Below are 6000 nucleotides of genomic sequence, written 5' to 3'. Positions count from 1 at the left end.
ATGGACTTTTTTGCCAGGTCAAAACAAAAGCAGTCTGCGCTCAGGTCATGACCCCAGTGGTTGCCATGCTAGCTTCTTCTTCTTTCTCGTCTAACTAGCTACGTGCATACCGCCACCTGCTGTTTCAGACTGAGTAAATACGCAAGTGGGCCAGGGCACGGTTCGATGTTGCTAGTGTGAGAGCAAGCCAGGGGGGGAATCGTGCTGCAGCGCGGTTCGAAACAACTGGGCCTAATATGAGAACGCCCTTAGTTAATGTTGACTTTACACATATTATGCAAAATACACTTTTCAGGCTTTTCTAACAAAATATGTGCCCCTGGCCTAACTGCCACCCCCCACCCCCCACCCTCTCAGAAAATGTGTGCTTAATTAAGCTGTTCTCAGATTTTCCTCTCATGATGTCATGTGGGGAGTTAGCCCCGCCCCCCGGTTCAGTTGGCCCTCCCTGCTTGGAAGAAAGTTCCGGCCTCCTCTTCTGATCCTCCTCTCAACTGTGAGCTGAGAGGACCCACATCCATCAAGCTGCATCCATTTCCTGAGAGGGGTGGAGTCAGGGGTGGAGTCATTAACATTTAAAGCCACGGACACAGAAACAGCTCGTTCTGAGCAGGGCTGACACAGAGAGTTTTTTTTAGACATGTAAAAATCAAATACTGGAGTGTTTTTAACAGCAACAAACATCACAGGCATGTTTTGGGGACCTCTGAGACTGATAGAAACTTGTCTTAAAGGATAAAATATATGACCTTTAAATCATAAGTCCAGTATGCACTGAAGTGTAAACAACAGTATGTAGATACTGTTAGGCTGCAACAACAATTCCATTTTTAAAAATATCAAAAAGTGTTGGCAACAAGTTCATTAATTGATTTGTAGTATGCCACGTAACAATCAGTTTTAGCACTTAGAGCCTATAACCCAGGCTAAATGCTCTGTCTGTAACACAGGCTCCCACCACTTAAAGCCCCTATGATTAGCCCTGGTTAACAGCTATTGCTATGCTACTATAATGCTCCTTAATGTAAACAACTCTGAGCTGATAGCAATGATAGCATCTTGTAGGTACACTCCTGTTTGGCACTAATTTGATCTATAAAAAGGGGATACACTTTACAAGTATAAAAGTACAAGTATAAAAAGTGTTCACCCTTGGATGTTTCACCCTTTTATTGATTTTATAAATCCTTCATGGTCAATAGTATTTGGCTTTTTTCACCCCATGACAAACCTCTTGAATATCAAAGTGAAAGCACATTTCTACAAAGTAATGCCAACTGAATAAAACATATGTAATGTAAAATAAGTGAGTGCATAAGTATTCATCCCCTTTACAGTCACTGATCTAATTTAACAGAGATCCATTGTACTGGTGCTAGCAACTAGTGAAATGGATTACATGAGTCAGTGAATGTGTCTCAAGTGTTCGCAGTAAAAAGCCACCTGTGTCTGGAGTGTCCAGTCACTAGTTAATCAGTTTTTCTGGCTACCATTACACCATGAAGGCAAAAGAACACTCCAAACAACTCGATGGAGCCTGGCTCTGAACATCCTCCAGAGTTCAGTAAAATCGATCATCAAGAAATGAAGGAATATGGCGCATGTGTAAATCTGCCTAGATCAGGACGTCCTCAAATACTGAGTGAGCATGCATGTGCATGTGCATTTTCTACCTACTCAGGTTTAAAGTTTTCTGACATTCAGAATAGTTTTTGAGTGAACAGTTCTTAGCTTAGAGTAAAATCCCCCAAAATTAAATTTATCTGGCGTACATCATTTTCTCATTACAGCACGGTGCTTGTTGTCTCTGATAACAGCCCTATCTGAAAGAGTGATGCCATATGGGTATTTTTTTAGTAGCATTTGTTAAATTGAATCTGCTGTTTTCTGTTTCATTTTGAGCAGAACTAAATTAACTTTACTTTTAAAGTTTATCTGACACTCGGATTTCAGTGCATAAATGAAGCTTAGAGTAAGTTCAGTCAGGAAGACTTCAGCCTGACTCCGTGCTAATAGCTCATTCCCACACTAGTGTTTGTATTCCCACACTCATGCTCTCATAGTCCCGACCTAATCAGCTGTTTGTATCACCTGATCACACCAATCCACCCATCTCCCATCTCCACTGTGTGGTCAGCCTCTTCATTCTCTTATCTTCAGACGACAGCTTCAGGCATCACCTCTTCAACCCTGCTCCTCATAGTCGATCAGTGTTCATCTAATCAGCCCCAGATAGCATCATCAGTCTGTCACCAATGTGGACTCCACAGGGGATAGATCCCGCCGCCGCTCAGGGCAGACACCCTTCGATCAAGCTATGTCCTTGTGGAGTTCAAGCACCAAAGAGCCTGACAATAATTCTTCTCTTTTCACTCTCGTGTGCCTGCTGTGTTTTCACACAGCCCTGCAGTCTCATGAGCAAAAAAGAGTCCCTGCTAATTAGTAAAAACATGCACAAGCTAATGAGCAAATGGTATTCATCAACATGAGAACAGAGGTGATAACAATTCAGCAGTTTAAGAACACCTCATGAATCTGACGTGGCTTTCACTTTCTGAAGAGCATCCATCCATTATTTAAACCACTTCTGCTTTTGCCATTCCAGGTTGCAGGGGCCGAATCCAATCCCAGCAGTCACTGGTCCAGAGGCACTCCGGACTGGTCAGCAGGCATGTAGATTAACAGCCAGGCACACTTACTCCTCCGCCTACGGTCAGTTTTAGAGTCACCAGTCAACCTGACAAGCTTTGGACTGTGGGAGGAAGCCAGAATACTCACAGAGAGACTAAATGGGGAGAACATGCAGACTCCACAGGAATGCTCAATTATGGAAAAAATTATGCTTAAGATTAAATAACTAGATCAAAATTGCAATTTCAGCTAAAATTGCATGGGGATGCTGAGAGCTGAATTATGGAGGAACTGTTGAAAACAGCCAAAAGCACAAAAACAGCTGAAAATAGCTTAAAAATAGCATAAAATGGCATAAATGTAGCTGAAAATGGCATTCAATAGCTCAAAAATGGATAAAAAATAGCCAAAAGTAGCCTAAAAAAAGCTGAAAATAGCATAAAGTAGCTGATTTGGCCTAAAAGTAGCTGAAAATTGCATTTAATGGCTGAAAAAGCATAAAAACAGCTGGAAATAGCGTGAAAATAGCTATATTTTAAAAATGATAAAAGTCAGAAATGAGAAAAGTCATAGCAGTCGAATGATGGAGAAACAGAATTCGTTAAAGTTTAAAATGGTGTTGATACGACAAAGTATGAAGGAGGAGATAGCCGGCGTGGAAGAATAATGATAAACAAAATGGCCGACATGAATATCAATAGTGTGGATGCTCAGCATCCCCACTAATTAAAATGTTTACCAATAAAAATCATCGTTTTCTTCAATACAATTTGCAAATGAGACAAATTCATCACAGTTGAAATTAACACTGTATTTTTATCGTTTAATTCAGTGCTATTGATCATCCTTACATCTGTCTGTGGGTTTTCCAAATTTTAAACCAATAAAAAAGATGCTGACTATGACTATTTAGTGATAAATTGTTGAAAAATACTGATTTTTTCCCCTTCCCTGATTTTCAAAATAGGCTGTTTTGGCCTGACGGCAATGAAAAATTAGTAAAAAAAAACTGTAAATAGACTTAGCATGAAAAGTAAGTAAATGTGTTTTTGGTAGATAATTTTTTTTGTAACAATGCTTCTTGGCGATAAATCTTACCCCGTTGGAAAGCCTGTTTATTTCCCTTTTAAAACAGAGCCACATTTGTTGGGAACATGCGTTTGCTGTGGGATGGCATCTCAGTCTTCAACCAGCATTTGTCGCAAGTCAGCCAGTGTGGTTGTGTTGGTCACTCAAGCTGATCTGACAAGTGTTCAACAGGGTCTCAACCTCCTGTCACCAAAATCTGAAAAAAACTTAGCACTGATGATAAATGATTCTGACATTTAAAAAGTTAAAAAGATAAGTTTAAAGGTTCACAATCTGAGAAAAGTAAATCTATTAGTTAAAAAAGGTCAAAACATGAAATTGAAAATGAAAAATATATTTTTTAAAAGGCAGATATATTAGAAAGAAGGTCAAGATCATGAATTTAACATGTCAAAATGTTAAATATAGTTTTTAATCATGAAATTATTATTTAAATTTTTAATTTGTGAGTCTAAAAGTTCAAACTATGGGATTATGAAGTTGAAGTTTGAAGTTAAAAATACAAGATAAAACACAACATAATAGGTAAAAAAAAGGTCAAAATATGAATTAAAAATGTAGAATTTTGAATCCTAAAGCTAAAAATATTATATGAAATGTCAAAATTGTGAGTTGAAATGCTCAAAGTATGAAATAAAAAGGCAAAATCCTAAGTTTGAGTCCTAATTGTGAGATGCAAAATTGAAATTATGAGAACTAAAAAACATTTTTTTCCCCCCACGTTCCTGACTTCTTTTCTAAATATTTTTATGCCTTACTTTTTCAGATTTTATGACTTAACAAGTATATCTTAGATCATCAAGGATGATGGGCTGGAGAGAGGCAAAAATTTACTTAAATAGTTTAATACAAAAGTCTTTCGGAAGAATAAACATACATAAACCTATTTACTTTTGGTTTTCTCTATGGAACAATTCAAATTCATGTTGAATTTTGACATCCATGTATTGCCTGTTGTTTGTGTGGGGCCTGGGGGTCATCAGCTCCTCTACAATACAAGTAAGGGGGCTCATAGGATAAAGAGTTGGGAGCCACTGTAATGTGGCATGCTGAACGTTGGAGCAGACACACACTGACCACTGCAGCAGGGCCCGTGCTCACAGAGCTGACAATCAGGGGCTGGATTGGTTCAGACACAGCCAGCAGTGATGAGGAGACAGACCCAGGTCTGCTTGACGGTGATTTTCTTGTTAGTGAAGATAAAACCAAACTGTGGGTACATGCTGCAGTGATGAACTGTCTTTACACTGAAGCACAACGAGTCTGAAGTTCCACCTTCAGGCAAAGCACATTTGCTAATGTTAGCAAAGACGCTAACAACAACACGGGATCAAGCCACGGTCATACCGCTCTGTTCAGCTGCTTCAGGACAGTTTTCTTCTTCAGCTGCTCAGATAAATGCTGAAAAGCTCCAAAACTTTGAGACAGTCCTGTTTGTTATCAATATTAATCCAGTGTAGAAATCCACGGTGGAATCAGCAAAAAAAAAGTTATTTAGCGAACTTTACGAGCTGAAGACGGGAAATATGATGCATTCAGGCAACCTCAGTAAATTAGACGACTGTATTCTGTATGTCTCAGCTAAGAACACTTGCAGTTTAAATATTTGCCCTTATTTTGTCTTTCCACCAAACTATAGAAAGTATTAATAAGGACTCAGATCAGCACTTTAATGTGCTGGACATAGATTTAAATAATAAAAATAAGACACTTGACAATAACGACCTTTTAAAATCTAAAAAAATGAAAAATACTTAAAATATTTTTAAACATGCTGTGATTAATCATGATTAATCACAGTGTAGTGATGTGATTAACTTGATTAATTTTTTAAAATTGAGCAACAGCACTATTATGTATATATATATATATATATATATGTATATATATATACATATGTGTATGTGTTTTTGTGTGTGTGTATATATATATATATATATATATATATATATATATATATAATATACACTATATTGCCAAAAGTATTCACTCGCCCATCCAAATCATTGAAATCAGGTGTTCCAATCACTTCCATGTCCACAGGTGTATAAAATCATCACCTAGGCATGCAGACTGTTTCTACAAACATTTGTGAAAGAATGGCTCGCTCTCAGGAGCTCAGTGAATTCCAGCGTGGTACTGTGATAGGATGCCACCTGTGCAACAAGTCCAGTGGTGAAATTTCCTGGCTCCTAAATATTCCACAGTCAACTGTCAGTGGAATTATAACAAGGTGGAAACGATTGGGAACGACAGCAACTCAGCCATAAGGTGGTAGGC

This window comes from Cheilinus undulatus, linkage group 1 (genome assembly GCF_018320785.1).
Source record: "Cheilinus undulatus linkage group 1, ASM1832078v1, whole genome shotgun sequence".
Classification (NCBI taxonomy): domain Eukaryota; kingdom Metazoa; phylum Chordata; class Actinopteri; order Labriformes; family Labridae; genus Cheilinus; species Cheilinus undulatus.
The sequence above is the reverse complement of the archived record's forward strand: the minus strand, read 5'-3'. Positions refer to the sequence as shown.